We start from the raw sequence: 17,509 nt of genomic DNA on the forward strand, positions 1-17,509 counted from the left end.
GGCAAAATGAGTAAGACAGGTCTTTTTCCTGCTACCTCTGGCCCTTTGTTTCCTGCCTGCCCTTTCCCTCCGTTGTGTAGAGCAGAGGTTTTGCTGATGATTAAACCGACAGGTGCCAGGAGTGCTGAAGCAAGCTGGCTCCGTGCCACAGCATCCAGTGCAGATACTGTGTCACTCCAGGTTTTGGCGGATTGCTGTGTCCTTGCGAGGAAGGGATAACCCAGTTGAAATACATACTGCAACTCCTGAGGGATTAAGTGTGTTTCCTTTGCTTTATAGTTCAGAATTTTACAGTTTCTTTGTTTAGGAGCTCTCAGATTGCTTAATGATTTTTCTAGCCTCCAGCCCCACCCCATTTGGACCAGATGTGTATTATGGCAGTATTGGAACCTCTGTAGATTTGCCAGTTTTATTGATCAGCACCTGGTATAACCTTTTCAAGTATTGTATCATTCTTCTGCAGTGGAGACCTAGATAAAGATAAAAGATAATTTTACTTACTTCTTATCATTTTAAAATATTTCTGTTCTAATTTTGTTTGAGTGGTAGCACCTAAACTCTTTATAGTACCTTAGAGAGCTGATTCAGAGGCCAAACTTGTCGTATTATTTTATTTTTGGTAATATTATGGGTAAGCATGCCTATTTGGTTTTATCGCTACGCAGGAATCTGCAAATATTTATTAACTATGATAACCTTTTGTGCATGTAAAATTATGATAAATTATCATTGAGGGAAAATTTTCTAATCTCTTAAACTCTAGTTTAAAAGCTGTTTTTTGTTTGTTTTTAATTTTGTAATCTAAATAGTCTGTTCATATTAGTAGCTTTTGTCATTGTTAGGTGCCCTCAAGTCGGTTCCAACTCATAGCAATCCTGCGTACAACAGAGTGAAACACTGCCTGGTCCTGCGCAATCCACACAGTCGTTGTTATACATGAGCCCATTTTTGCAGCCACTGTGTCAATCCATAGTAGCCTTTAGTGGGCTACTGATGTGTTTATTTGTTGTTCTTCAAAACTGACTTTTGGAATTAAATATTTTTAAAAGGATTTTTTTTTTTTTTTTTTTTGCAAAGATGGAATTATTGGTTTTGGCAGCTGTTAGAGATTCCTTTGAGCTTATTTGGGGATGTTAGAGGGCCCTTAACTGCACCCTGTATACTCCCTAATATTGAGCACATTGGCTAAGAAATGAGCCCCAAACTTCATGTATATCAGCTTAAAAGACCCTTTTCTCTCATTCACAAATGATAACCTTGTGCTAATGTCAGCTAGTGGCACTGGGTAGTTGTGTGGAGCTTTTTTTTTTTTTTTAGGTCGGGGGTTGAGGGGGGAAATAGAGGGTATTTAGATTTTTTTTTTTTTTTTTAGATATAGATGGAAAAATCCAACTAACAGAGAGAGTCTAAATGTGCTGTAGAGAAAAGGGATAATGGATGGAGTTAGTTTCTTCGGAGGCGGGAGGGGATAGGGTCACCAGCCCAGGTAGAGGGACTAGCCCTAGGTAGGAGAGGAGAGGAGGGGGTGCACAGTGGTAGGGGGGGCCCCTGGAAAAACAAGGGAGTGTCCTCTTAGAGGACTTCAGTGTTGGCTGAGGTAGAAGGGCGTATCAGGCACTGAAGGTGGAGAGGTGGGAACGGGGACGTCAGATGCTTGAGAGTAGACCAGGCTTGAGATACTCCGCGAGGAGAGGAGGGCAACATGTTCACCAGAGACGTGTAGGAAGATTGCCAGGGCATGGGAAGAGCCCGTCGGAAGTCGGCGATTATGAGTGCGCAGTGTGTGCTATCCTGTGAGGGTGGCTTTTCAAGTGCAGCTCAACGGCTCAGGCACACACGGGAAGGTAGAATATAGGGCAAACCAGTAAGGCTGAGGGTAATTACAGGTGTGTTAGCACTATGGTGGGTCAGGACAGGCGGGGGCAGGGTATATGAAGGCCTGTGAGGAACTAGAAGGCAGTTCAGAACGCTGGGAGCACAGCCCAGGGAGATTAAAAAAAAATGGAGCCAGAGCTTTTAGGAAAAACTGTACAAGCCGTGTTAGAGCCTTTACCTTTACGTTTTGGATAGAAGTCAGGCAAGAAAGAGTTTTGTCTGGAAAATAATGTGGTCAGGTTTGCATCTGCAAAAATCACTTGGACTGTTTTCTGAGAATTGATTTCTGCTGTTGTTAGTTGCCATTGAGTGGATTCCAACTAATGGCGACCCCGTGTGTACAGAGTGGAACTGCTTCGTAGCGTTTTCAAGGCTGTGACTTCTCAGAAGCAGATTGCCACACTTGACTTTCAAGGTGCCTCTGGATGGGTTCAGACCACCAACATTTTCAGCTAGTAGTCAAACACTTAACCATTGCACAACCCAGGAACTCCTAGAGAACTGACGGGGAGTCAATATTGGAGGTAGAGAAAGTAGTTAGGCAGCGGTTGTAATCTATAAAATAGTTCCATAAATTAAGGAAATAGTATTGAGCGGGGGGGAAAATGGGTATATTTGAGAAATATTTCGGACCAACATTTTGTCAATCCAAGTGACTCAGTCTTGGGGGAAGAGGGTTCTAATTGGCCAAGGCTCTATTTTGTTCGTTTTATACTGCATCAGTTTATTAATTCTTCATTAGTTACCTTAAGAGGGTCCATCAGACTTGCATCATTTAGGTAGAATTTCTTACTACTTTTTTTCCTAAGTGGGGAACACCTGGTCTTTATAGACAACTGAAAAATACAAAAAGATAAAGAATAATAAATCACTCAGTACCTCACTACCCAGAGACAAATATTGTAAATATTTTGATATATTTCTTTCCATCTTTTTTCAGAAAGCAATGTTTACAATTGGGGATCTCTCTGGCAGGAGAAAGGGACCAGTCAATTCCATAGAAGTGATACTTGAAGCTTAAGACCAATGCAACTTTCTGGATTGTTTTACTTGTAGGATGTGGTACTTTGGGCTTCTAATAAATGCTGGGTGAACTTTTAGACCTTTCTGATTTTTTCTTTCATAACCGAGTCTTAAAATGCAGTGTAATAAGTATTGTGATTACATGTCACAGCTTGAGTAACATGTTAGAGTAGAACACTGCCCCAGTCACCACATTAGGTGAAAAACCACTTCTGATGAATGCCGGAGCACACATACATTCATTACTTCAAGTGCCTCTTAGGGAGAAAAATCAATGGGAACAATGAGTCCTTAATTTGTTTACTCTAGGTAAAGCAATAGAACATTGGTAACAACCAAGGCGTAATGGCTGACTAGGTATCTTAACTGATTTGTAAGCTAAAATTAATGGTATCTGGAATCCTGCTGGATAGGGTGCCTCTCCCTGCCCTTTATTTTTATTTTTTTAAACATCCCTTTTAACTTGGCCTAAGATTGATTGAGACATTATCTAGGACCTTGGAAGATGTGATCCGTATTGAAATGACAAACATTTGTGGACAGCTTTGAGACGATGGAGGAAAAACAAACTCTGACAAGGTCCGCGTGTTTGTTTTTCTATCAGGCTTTAAAATAACATTGTTCTCGTTATTAGGATAGGGAAGGAAAAGTTACACCTCATTATGTAATTTAGTATTTTATGAGTCTGTCTTAACAAACATCTCTCGAATACACCTACTTTTTGCACAGAGTATAATGAATGGATCAAAGTAGGAATTAAAAGTTCATCGCTTGGGCCAAATTATGTTTCTATTCACTTTTGGTGTGTGTGCCATTGTAGATCACAAAATTCAGTAATATCATGATTATATTTTGTCCGTCTGAAGGATTAATAAGCATATTTTGTATGTGAGCATCAACTATTTGGATGAATGATAATTACCTACTAATATAAAAAACCTACCACTCATCTGTCAGTTTGTCGTACTTTGGTGGCTTGCATGTTGCTAGAAGCTATGGCACCAGTATTTCACGTACCAGCAGGGCCACCCATGGTGGATAGGTTTCAGCAGATTTCCTGACTGAGAGACACTAAGAAGAAGGACCTGGCAATCTACTTCTAAAAAAAAAAATTGGCCAGCGAAAACCTTATGAATACTAGCGAAAGATTTTCTGATATAGGGCTGGAAGGTGAGCCCCTCGGATTGGAAGGCACTCAAAATACGACTGGGGAAGAGTTGCCTCCTTAAAGTAGAGTCTACCTTAATGACCTGAATGGAGTAAAGCTTTCGAGACCTTCATTTGCTGATATGGCATGACTCAAAATGAGAAGAAACAGCTGCAAACATCCATTGATAATTGAAACATGGAATGTGTGAATCTAGGAAAATTGGAAGCCGACAAAAGTGAAATGGAATGCTTAAAGATCGATATCCTAGGCATTAGTGTCTGGGATATTGATCTTTAAGCATTCCATTTGCCATTTTGAATCAGACAGTCATATGGTCTACTGTGCTAGGAATGACAAATTGAAGAGGAACGGCATGGCATTCACTGTCAAAAAAGAACATTGCAAGATCAATCCTGAACTATGACACTGTCAATGACAGGATATTATCCATACACCTACAAAGAAGACGAGTTAATATGACTATTATTTAAACTTATGCACTAACCACTGATACCAAAGATGAAGAAATTGAACACTTTTACCAATTTCTGCAGTCCGAAATTGATCAAACACGCAGTTAAGATGCATTGATAATTACTGGTGATTAGAATGAGAAAGTTGGAAACAAGAAGGGTTGGTAGTTGGAAAACATGGCCTTGGTGATAGAAATGACTCTGGAGATTGCATTATAGAATTTTGTTAGACCAACTTCTTCATTGCAATTACCTTTTTCAAACAATATAAATGGTGACTATATATGTGGATCTTGCCAGAGAGAATACATAGGAATCAAATTGACTGCATCTGTGTAAAGAGATGGTAAAGAAGCTCAATATCATCATCAGAACAAGGCCCAGAGGCCAACTGCAGAACAGACCATCAATTGCTTATATACAAGTTCAAGCTGAAACTGAAGAAAATTAAAACAAGTCTGCCAGAGCCAAAGTGTGACCCTAAGTATATCCCGTCTGAATTTAGAGACCATCTCAAGAATAGATTTGACACACTGAACACTAATGACCGAGGACCAGATAAATTGTGGGATGACATCAAGGACATTATACGTAAAGAAAGCAAGAGGTCATTAAAAGAACAGGAAAGAAAGAGACCGAAACTTGCTCTTGAACATAAAGCACCTAAAGTGAATGGAAGAAATGATGAAAAGAGCTGAACAGAAGATTTCAAAGGGTGGCTTGAGAAGACAAAGTAATATATTATAATGAAATGTACAAAGACCTGGAATTAGGAAACCAAAAGGGAAGAACACTCTCAGCATTTCTCAAGCTGAGAAAACTGAAGAAGAAAATTCAAGGCTTGAGTAGTAATACTGAAGGATTCTGCATCCCTCAAAATATTAAACAATGCAGGAAGCATCAAAAGAAGATGGAAAGAATACGTAGAGTTACTGTACCAAAAAGCATTGGTCAGTGTTCAGCCATTTCAGGAAGTAGCATATGACCAAGAACTGATGGTATTGAAGGAAGAAGCCCAAGCTGCACTGAAGGCATTGATGAAAAACGAGGCTCCAGGAAGTCAACAAATGGATGCAGTGCTGGAGGTGCTTATGTGTCTATGTCAAAAAACTTGAAAGATAGCTAACTGGTCAACAAACTGGAAGAGATACATATATGTGCCAATTCCAAAGAAAGGTGACCCAACAGAATGCAAAAATTATCAAAAAATGTCATTAATATCACATGCAAGTAAAATTTTGCTGAAGAAAATTGAGAAACGGTTACAGCAGTACATTGACAGGGAACCACCAGAAATTCAAGCAGGATTCGAAGAGTACGTGGAACAAAGTATCACACAGCTGATATCAGATGGATCTTGGCTGAAAGCAGAGAATACCAGAAAGATGTTAACTTGTGTTTTATTGACTATGCAAAGGCGTTCGACTGTGTGGCTCATAACAAATTATGGATAACATTGAGAAGAATGGGAATTCCAGAACACTTAATTGTGCTTATAAGAACATGTGCATAGACCAAGAGACAGTCGTTCTAGCAGAACAAGGGGATACTGCATGGTTTAAAGTCAGGAAAGATGTGTGCCGGGCTTGTATCCTTTCACTATACTTATTCAGTCTATATTGCTGATTAAATAATCTGATAAACTGGACTATATAGAAGAACATAGTATCAGGATTGGAGAAAGTCTCATTAACTACCTGCAATATACAGGTGACACAACCTTACTTCCTGAAGCAAAGAGGACTTGAAGCACTTACTGATGAAGATCAAAGACTACAGCCTTCAGTATGGATTACACCTCGACATAAAACAAAAATCGTCACAACTGGACCAATAAGCAACATCAAGATAAATGGGGAAAAAATTGACATCAAGGATTTCATTTTACTTGAATCCACGATCAATGCCCATGAAAGCAGCAGTCAAGAAATCAAACGACAGATTGCATTGGGCAAATCTGCTGCAAAAGACCTCTTTCAAATGTTAAAAACAAAGATGTCACTTTGAGGACTAAGGTGTGTCTGACCCAAGCCAGGGTATTTTCAGTTGCCTCATATGGATGCAAAAGCTGGACAATCAATGCATAAGGAAGACTGAAGAAGAATTGATGCCTTTGAATTATGTTGTTTGCAAAGAATATTGAATATACCATGGACTGCCAAAAGAATGAACAAATCTGTCTTGGAAGAAGTACAGCCAGAATGCTCCTTAGAAGGGAAGATGGTGAGACTTCATCTTACATACTTTGGACATATTATCAGGAGGGACCAGTCCCTAGAGAAGGACATCATGCTTGGTAAAGCAGAGGGTCAGCCGAAAAGAGGAAGACCCACAACAAGAGGCATTGACACAGTGGCTCCAACAATGGGCTCAAACATAGCAATGGTTGTGAATGAGGATGGCACAGGACTGACCAGTGTTTCATTCCATTGTACATAGGGTCACTGTGAGTTGGAACTGACTCGACAGCACCTAACAATAATATAAAAACGTGGTACAATAGAAAAGCACAAATCTCCAAATAAGCACCTGATAGATATTTATCCATTGGTATGATACTATCCAATAGTGCCCTGTGTCTTCACTGGAGCCCTGGTGGTGCGGTGACGAAGAGCTTAGCTGCTAACCAAAAAAGGTATTCCAAATCCACCAGCCACTCCTTGGAAACCCGTAAGGGTCAGTTCTGCTCTGTCCTATAAGTCAGAATCGATTTGATGCCAAATGATTTGGTTTTGTTTGTTTTTTTATTATAGCATCGTCATTTGACTATAAAGAGAAAAAAATGATCCATTTACTACTCTATTAGATAAAACCAAAAGAAAACCAAACCTGGTGCTGTTGAATCGATTCTGACTTAAAGCGACCTTATAGGACAGAGTAGAACTGCCTCATAAGGTTTCCAAGGAGTGGTTGGTGGATTCTAACTGGCTACCTTTTAGTTAGCAGCTGAGCTCTTAACCACTTTGCCACTAGGGGCTCCAGTGAAGATAGACAGAACTGTTGAATTGATTTCCAAATTAGTAATGAGACAAAGATTAATATTAATTATTTTTTCTGTTTATGCTGATTAATACCCTTCATATACTTTTAAACTAAGAGTATCCTTTTCCAAGAGTCAAGTTATTTTGTTGGCATGATATATGATGAGATGGAATGATTTGAGGTCGTGAGAGTGAGTTATAAATAATTTTGCTACATCAAGCTGCCTGACATCACCGCATTTCCTTCTGGTATGTCTTTGTTATGGATAAAATGGGAGTCCATGGGTGGCATGAATGATTAAGTGCTGGACTCAGGGACAGATTACCCAATAAGCAAGGTACGCAAGGGCTTACTTGTGCTTACTTACTCATCTGTAGTACACAATTTTCACATGGGTCTCACCACATCTTCTGAAACCCATGTGAAAATTGTGCAGTATAGATTAGTAAGTAAACACAATTATGCCTGTGTGTACCTTGCTTAATGTAGGTCCATGGGTATCTTGCTTACTGGTTAAGCCACCCCTGGGTGGGCTACTAACCTAAAGGTTAGCAGTTCAAACCCATCCAGAGGCACCTTAGGTGAAAGGCCTAGCGATCTGCTTCTGAAAGGTCACAGTCATGCAAACCCTACAGAGCAGTTCTACTCTGCACACGTAGCGTCTCTGTAAGTTGGAATTGACTTGATGGCAACTGGTTAGGGTTTTTTTTTGGTATAATTACTCCATGTGGTTTGAGTAGGGTACTGTGTCATTGTGTCTCCCCCACCAACACCCTCCCCATGCTCAAGGGTTAGTCACCTTATGCCGTGTTCATTCGTAGCCATGGTGGTTCAGCACTGTTTTCTTGAAGCTCTTATGAAATACACTTCCTGCTGGGGTTGCTAGGAGGCTGTGGATGGGGCTGCCAGTGTCCTTTGCCTGCATCATGGGAAGAGCCTCTATGCAGGAATAAACCAGGTATGTTCAAGGGATGGAAAGCATCAGAATTCTGATAGCATCATTTGAGGCTGTCTATCTAGGCATTCCTGAAGGCTGGTGCAACCCTGATGTGAGGGCTAACAAAGCCCCATTGTTCTTTGTGCTGAGTTGAATTGTGTTTCCACCATCCTAGCAAGAGCCTGTCCTGGTGGCGTAGTGGTTAAGTGCTATGGCTGCTAACCAAGAGGTCGGCAGTTCAAATCTGCCAGGCGCTCCTTGGGAACTCTATGGGGCAGTTCCGCTCTGTCCTGTAGGGTCGCTATGAGTCGGAATCAACTTGACGACAGTGGGTGAGTAGCAAAAGCCTTAGCAATATAAGAGATCAGAGGGTTGCTGGAGGGCAAGAACTATGGAGTATATGACAGACTGGGAAGGAAGATGATGAGGGAGTCAACTTAAATAAAAAAGGAAAAGATTTAAAATGGGAAGCATTCTAAAAGATTGGTGGATTTTTATATGGAAAAGTGAGAGGAAAACCTTTTTTTGAAAATTTAACCTAGATAGGAAACAAGTTGTTTGCTGAAGGCAAGAGTAAGGTGTTATTACTTATTTCTGTGTAGTACATTGCTCTCATGTTTGAAATTTTTACACTGTTCATGTGTTAGAGCTTTGGAGGCAAGCGGTAAAGACCCACGTAGGGTTGGCTTAAACTGGAAAGGGGAGAGGCGGAGCTTTGGAGATAACTATATCAGTGTACTCAATGTTGAGTCTCTCTTCCACTCCCCTTGTACCTATTCCAAGGCCACAGGCAACCTGAGAGAAAGGAGAACCTATTTCCTAGAGCTTTTGTGTATAAGATCTCAGGAAAGGACTCTCAGTTGGCCCAGTTGGAATCAGACACCCACTCAATGAACCAACCACTGTGCTCAGGAATGGAACAAGGTCCTGGGTTAGATGACCGCCTCTGAGACCCAGTGAATGGAGTCTTCTACTAGAAGATGGTGGGTAAGGCACAAATATCGCCCCTGGGACAATCAGCGTGACCTGGGCAGATATCCAAATTGTGTTCACTTAAGCAAATTACTTTTGATATTATTCAAAGCTTGAGGTATAAGAAAAAAAAGGAATAAAACAGTAATACAGGTAGTCCCCAACTTGCGACGTGTTTAAGTTATGACAGACCTCACTTATGACCTTCCGTTTGTTTTTTGTACATCTTATTGTTAGTAATATGTACTATATATATTATTGTAGGAAATCCTGGTGGCGTAGTGGTTAAGTGCTGTGGCTGCTAACCAAAAGATGAGCAGTTTGAATCCACCAGGCGTTTCTTGGAAACTCTACGGGGCAGTTCTACTCTGTTCTGTAGGGTTGCTATGAGTAATATGTACTCTTTGTTACATATTATTGTAGCGCATAATTTGCTGATATTGTCATTTTCAGATATAATGTTTCCAACCCCCAAAGACAAAGATCAGATTTATAAATATACTCCTAATAAAAGACAATGATAATGAAAACTAAAAAAAAAAAAAAAAGGTATTTGACTTAGAACCGGCTTATGATGGAGCAGTCGTCAGAACATAACCTTGTCACAAGTCAAGGACTACCTGTACTCTGAGTTAGTGATACTGCATTTCCTTTTATTTTCAACACAAGTTATAGGAGTTTTACTTTACTGCTTCTGAAGTAGTTGGCACCAACTGAAATGATAATAATATTATGAGATTATTATATGAAAAAAATGATAAAACAGAGGGAAAAAATAGTGAGTAGACCAAAAAAAAAGACAAAAAACCAAACTCACTGCTGTCGAGTCCATTCTGACTCATAGCAACCCTATAGGACAGAGTAGAACTTCCCTATAAGCTTTCCAAGGGGCGCCTGGTGGATTTGAACTGCCAGTCTTTTGGTTAGCAGCTGAACTCTTAACCACTACGCCACCAGGGTTTCCAAGCTAGCTTTATATCTTAGTCATCTAGTGCTGCTGTAACAGAAATACCACAAGTGGATGGCTTAACAAAGAGAAATTTATTTTCTCATAGTCTAGTAGGTTACAAGTCCAAATTCAGTGCATCGGCTCAAGGGGAAGGCTTTCTCTCTCTGTCAGCTCTGGAAAAAGGTCCTTGTCCTTAATCTTCCCCTGGTCAAGGAGCTTCTCAAGCACAGGGACCTCGTGTCCAAAGGACACGCTCTGCTCCTGGTGCTGCTTTCTTGGTGGTATGAGGTCCCCAACTCTCTGCTTGCTTTCCTTTTCTTTTATCTCTTGAGAGAGAAAAGCTGGTGCAGGCCACACCCCAGGGAAACTCCCTTTACATTGGCTCAGGGAAGTGACCTGAGCAAGGGTGGTGTTACAATCCTACCCTAACCCTCTCAACATAAAATTACAATCACAAAATGGAGAACAACCACTCAATACTGGGAATCATGGCCTAACTAAGTTGATACACACATTTTTGGGAGGACATAATTCAATCCCTGACACTATAGGTTCTAAAATAACTGTTGAATTGCTTAAATTTCTTATCTAAATATACTCTACGTTATGTTTTGGAAACGTCGTTTAAATAGCTAAACCAAAGCAGTAAACCTTATAGAAAATGCATGAAAAACAGAATAAAGTAGCACAATGAGCTCTGGTTTCTTGGTGCTAGGAAGAATTGTCAAGGCCTCACTGAAATGAACTGTAAGTCTGGGTTTTAGCATGGTATTTCTATCCAGATGTTGTTTTCTCTGAAAAAATTTAAGCATTCATCGGTGTCAAAAGCTTCTGCCAGGTTATGGCACCCTCGAGGTCAATTTCTGCATTCTATACCTTGCTTCCCATCTTTGGATGGCTTACTTGCCAGAAACTTAAAGAAGATAATATCCTTTTTTAGGCAGTTTAAATGATTCATTAGAATTCCTGAATTAAACACACACAGAGACCCCACAGACTTGAGAACTGCCAAGATAGTTACTTTTACAAGAGTTTCTGTATTATATTAGACAAAACCTTAACAGATATTTAAATGATATGGTTTATAATTGGAATTTTCATTTGTCCTCTGAAATTAATAGTATATATTTCAGGTCATGAGTAAAAGATTGTTTCAAATACCTATAGAATATGTTTGAATACTAGAGACGGGAGGGAATGTGAACATTTAAGACAGACCATTTTAATTACATGTAGCTTCAGCTAGTTCAATAAAGAGTGTACTTACTTCTTACTTACCAACTATATCATTATCCAATGTTCCACACTTACAACAATAGTAAAAATAAACTGCCATCCCACCGTTTTGTGCATTAACGAGGTGGCAGGCGTGGCAGCAAAAGCTGCAGAGCATCCCCTCCTTCAAGGACGGTCTCCTGTCAGCGTCTGGGAAGCTGCGCCGCGCTGCCCCCACCCTCCACTCCTTCCTGCCGGGTGGCCTCCTCTGTGACCACAGCCTCCAGGCAGATGCACAGGCAGCACCAAGCCACTGGGCCCTTGTTCTGGGTTCCAGCTCCCATGCAGCTTGAGACCCTGCAGCTCAGAATTGCTGTGGAGTGGGAACGGAGGAAAGAAAGAGGCGTCATAGAAGGTATTTGAAAGAAATGCCTGTGAATTTAGTGACATCCCAAAGTGACTTAACTGGGTCTGAAGCATCTGCCACAGAGGGGGTAGGTGCACAGCCCCTCTACCAGCGCCCTAGCAGGACGTCCCAAGCTTCTGTGACTGGCAAGGCCCAGAGGGCAGGGCAGGCTCTAGGATTGTGAACACAGGGCTTGCAGGGGTGAGAGTGGAGCCCTGGAGACAGCTCCAGGAGGGAAGCTCTGACCCAGCACAGGAGGAAGGTGAAGTGGTTAAGCAGTGGGCCCTCCAGTCATACAGCCTGGCTTTATCCAGTTTTTTCTCATCTAAGCCTTCTCTGCAGAGGAATAATCCATAATTGGACTTGTCACAGTGATGAACACATCAATAAATCTTAGCTGCTTTTATTTCTATGATCATATTTTCTAAATAAAAAAAAATTGGACAAATGGATGGTTTGAAAACGGGGGGAAAAAAACTTTCATTTTCACATAACAACTTGTTCTTCAGAACGTAACCATGTCGATAAGTGAGGAATGGGTGTGTAGACTCTTAAGACAAAAAGTTTTTTTTTTGTTTAACATTTAAAAACTATATCACTTTTTAATGACTGTAATAAGTCTGTGCAAGTGTAATACAGTCTGTGCAGATATAAACATTTATCTGCACTGATGTGTTCATTGATTATTTATTGAGTGCCTTTTTGTAGTTCTATGCTGTTTGTATAGTGCTTTGCTGTTTTTCTCTAGCATTAAGAATTGTAAATTCAAGTATCTCAGAAAGCTTGCCATTTAGATCATTAGGTAAGATATTCAGAAAGAAAAGTTTTGAAGGAGGAAAGACCTGGAAACCCGTTCCTGTAAAGATTACAGCTTTGGAAACCCTATGAGGTAGTTCTGCTGTGTTCTGTAAGATTGCTGTAAGTCTAAATTGACTCAACAGCAATGGGTTTGGTTTGGGTTTATAAAAGTTGTGTGCTTGACAAAAACTCTTAAATGGCACCTGATTTTCATGGAAGTCGTTCAGATGGGATACAATGAGTTCATGATTATGTTAAAACATACAAGTGAGGTTCTAGTTAAGATGGTGGATTAGATAAATGCACCAGAATGTCTCCTTACAACAAAGGCTTGAGAAACTGAGTGAAACAGATACAAATAACAAACTCCGATCCCTGAACATCAACCAGAAGATTGAAGAATTGGACCAAGCACTGATTGGAAGCAGAGATAGAACAAAAACATGGAGATTCATGGATTGTCTGAGCCCAGTCTGCCAGCCAGCGTGGCTTGGCCACTTTGGGACAGTAACAAGCAGTATCCCTGAGTGAGGAGCCTGGGAAGGCAACTTCACATAAAACACAGATGGAGGCAGTGATATTGTGCAGCAAATCTGAAAAGAAGTGAGGTGACAGGATACGTGTCGGGTCGGAACAAGCCCAAGAGGGTGATGCATGGGAGTGGCATACTTTGAAAATAGGGAAACACAGGGCAGTGCTGCTGGAGTAAAGCATGCATCATTGAAGCCTCAGGATAGGGGATAGATTAAGAAGGGAGTACACATCTGTAGAGGGGCAAAGGGAAAGTACAGGGAGGTGGCCAAGGGCTCCATCTCCCTGACAAGTGCAAAGAAGAGAGGAAACTAAGCACTAGTGACGAGATTGCCTATCAGCGGTGGTATCCATCCCTTTGGACTAGAATTGTATGTTGAATAGTATAACCGTAGAGCAACAATTAGAGCTCCCTCTTCCAAATAGCCCCAAACTGCCTCCCCCCTCCCTTCTCATTTGAGCAAGCCCCAACCTGACAGACACGCAGGTAGGCAGGTGAGCCTTTAAACTACCCCACCAACCAACTGGCTGTGCCACAGACCTGCAGGCCTGTCCCTGCACAACACCACGCACTAACCAGCTGTGCCATGGGCCAGCAGGCACACTCCCATGCAAGTCCTACCTACTGGCTGGCTACCCATCGTACCCACAAGTAAGAGGAAATCACACACAGCCGACTGGCAGCACCAAAGTCATACATAGACCGGTATCACAAAACAATAGTAATTAAAATAATACGAAGAAAGGTAGGCAATCCAAAGAGAAAAGGAAGAAGCTAAGCTCCTGATTTATCAAAACAAACAAAAAATACATAAAAATAATGACAAACACACAATCAGTAAAGAAATATATAATTAAACAAAACTTCAGTGTCTCAAAGAGAGCAGTCAATTACAAATCATACAAAGAGACAGGAGATATGGCTCAAACAAACAAAATAAAGAGAAAAGCTCTCTGAGGAAGAACTGATAATGGAACTACCTGATAGAGACTTTAAAAAACTGGTATTAAGGCTCTTCAAAAAGATCAAAGAAAACACAGAAAAAAGTCAAAAAGAATTCAGGAAAACAGTACAAGAACAAACTTAAAAACTCAATAAGAAAATGGAATCTTTGTAAAAACACCCACTAGAAAATCAGAAGCTAAACAATAAAGTAACAGAAATAAACAACTCAATGGAAGGATGCAGAAGTAAAATTGAAACAGTGGAAGACAGAATCAGTGAAATAGAGGACAAAATCCTTTACTAATTTTTATGGGGAACAAACAGAGAAAAGATTAAAAAAAAAAATGAAGAAGTCCTGTGGGTAGTATGGCACACTGTCAAAAGGAATAATATGTCCATATTACAAATCCAAGAAGAGGAAGGGGGTTAAAAGTGCAGAGAGAGTTTTTGAGGCAATAATGGCAGAAAACTTCCCAACTATCATAAAAGAGAAGATGATTTTCATCCATGAAGCTCAGTGAACCCTGTGTAGGATAGACCCCAAGAGAACGCCATTGAGACATATCATAATCAAACTTTCCAGATCCAAAGACAAAAAAAGAATTTTGAGAGCAGCTCATGAAATATGAAATATCATCTACAAAGGGGTCAAAGACTGGGCATTGATTTCTCATCACAAACTATACAGGAAAGAAGGCAATGGGATGGCATATATAAAGCCCTAAGTGGGGGGGAGGGGGGCAGGGATCTGTCAACTAAGAATTATATATCCAGCAAAATCATCCTTCAAAAATGAGAGCAAGTTTAGAACCATCTCAGATAAGCAGAAATTAAGGGAATTTATAGGCACCAGACCAGCCCTACAATAAATATTAAAGAGAGGCCTTCAGATAGAAAACCAATGACATCAGACAACAATCTGAGATAAAGACACATGACAGCATCACCCAGATACCAAGCCAGGTAAAGACATCACAATAGTAAAATAAAGGCACAAAATTGATTACGGGGAATTTGAGATACAAACTTGTAATCAGCACCAACAGCAAAACAAGTGGGGGAGTGAATGATGTAGGTATAGAACTTCCACATGATGATAAAGTTAAGGAGCTTTAAAGACACAATAGACTGTTCTAAATATAGGCTGTTAAATCAAAACCTTAAGGTTACCACCAAGAAAATTAATCTATTCACCAAAATGAAGAAAAAGAAAAGACTCAGTAAAAACAACAATAATAAATGAAAACAAAATCCACATACAATAAGAACTCAGCACAGATCAAAAAGTAGAACTACGAAACCATTTACACTATACACACACAAAAAAAAAAGGTATAAGAAAATGGCTACAGTAAATTCTTCCCTATTGATAATAACTGTGAATGTAAATGGATCAAATGTTCCAATTAGGAGACAAAGAGTGACAGAATGGATTTAAAAAAATGAGCTATCAATATGTTGTTTACAAAAGAACCACCTTAGGCACAAAGACATAAATAACTAAAAATCAAAAGAATGGGGGAAAAACCACACCAAGCAAACAGAAACCAAAAGACAGAAAGAATAGCAAAATTAATATTTGACATAATAGACTTTAAATCAAATTTCATTGTAAGAGACAAGGACCTTATATGATGGTAAAAGGGACAATTCAAGAAGCGGTTGTTAGGTGCCATCGATTTGGTTCCCACTCATAGCGGCCGTATGTACCACAGAACAAAAGAAACACTGCCGGGTCCTGCGCCATCCTTACAATCGTTGTTATGCTTGAGCTCATTGTTGCAGCCACTGTGTCGGTCCATCTTGTTGAGGGTCTTCCTTTTTTCTGCTGACCTTGTACTTTACCAAGCATGATGTCCTTCTCCAGGGACTGATCCCTCCTGATAACATGTCCAAAGTATGTAAGACGCAGTCTCACCATCCTTGCTTCTAAGGAGCATTCTGGCTGTACTTCTTCCAAGACAGATTTGTTTGTTCTTTTGGCAGTCTACGGTATATTCAATATTCTTTGCCAACACCACAATTCAAAGGCATCAACTTTTTTCAGTCTTCCTTATTCATTGTCCAGCTTTCATGCGCATATTGATGCAATTGAAAATACTATGGCTTGGGTCAGGTGCACCTTAGTCTTCAAGGTGACATCTTTGTTTTTCAACACTTTAAAGAAACAGGTCCTTTGCAGCAGATTTGCCCAATGCAATGATTTCTTGACTGCTGCTTCCATGGGTGTTGATTGTGGATTGATTGTGGACGCAAGTAAAATGAAATCCTTGACAACTTCGATCTTTTCTCCATTTATCGTGATGTCGCTTATTAGTCCATTTGTGAGGATTTTTGTTTTCTTTATGCTGAGGCGCAATCCATACTGAAGGCTGTGGTCTTTGATCTTCACCAGTAACTGTTTCAAGTCCTCTTCATTTTCAGCAACCAAGGTTGTGTCATCTGCATAATGCAGGTTGTTAATGATTCTTCCTCCAATCCTGATGCCCCGTTCTTCTTCATATAGTCCAGCTTCTCCGATTATTTTCTCAGCATACAGATTGAATAGGTATGGTGTAAGGATACAACCCTGATGCACACCTTTCCTCACTTTAAAACACTCAGTATCCCCCTGCTCTGTCTGAATGACAGTGTCTTGATCTATGCACAGGTTCCTCATGAACACAATTAAGTGTTCTAGAATTCCCATTCTTCTCAACGTTATCCATAATTTGTTATGATCCACACAGTCGAATGCCTTTGCATAGTCAATAAAACACAGGTAAACATCCTTCTGGTATTCTCTGCTTTCAGCCAGGATCCATCTGACATCAGCAATGATATCCCTGGTTCCACATCTTCTGAATCAGGCCTGAATTACTGGCAGTTCCCTGTCAATATACTGCTGCAGCTGCTTTTGAATGATCTTCAGCAAAATTTTGCTTGCACATGATATTAATGATATTTTTTGAAAATTTCCGAGTTCAGCTGGATCACCTTTCTTGGGAATAGGCATAAATATGGATCTCTTCCAGTCAGTTGGCCAGGTAGCTGTCTTCCAAATTTCTTGACATAGATGAATGAGCACTTCCAGTGCAGCATTCCTTTGTTGAGACATCTCAATTGATATTCCATCAATTCCTGGAGCCTTGTTTTGGACTCCTTCCTTTAGTACCATCGGTTCCTGATTATATGCTACCTCTTGAAATGTTTGAACATTGACTAATTCTTTTTGGTGTAATGACTGTGTATTCCTTCCATCTTCTTTTGATG

General features: G+C 40.2%; 1 protein-coding gene across 3 annotated transcripts in view; it reads left to right on the forward strand.

Moving 5' to 3' along the window:
* Window positions 1-17,509, forward strand: part of LOC100671416 (protoheme IX farnesyltransferase, mitochondrial) — a 210,254-nt gene that overhangs the window by 116,041 nt on the left and 76,704 nt on the right. The gene's annotated exons all lie outside the window — the stretch shown is intronic.

This window comes from Loxodonta africana, chromosome 18 (assembly GCF_030014295.1).
Source record: "Loxodonta africana isolate mLoxAfr1 chromosome 18, mLoxAfr1.hap2, whole genome shotgun sequence".
Taxonomy (NCBI): Eukaryota; Metazoa; Chordata; class Mammalia; order Proboscidea; family Elephantidae; genus Loxodonta; species Loxodonta africana.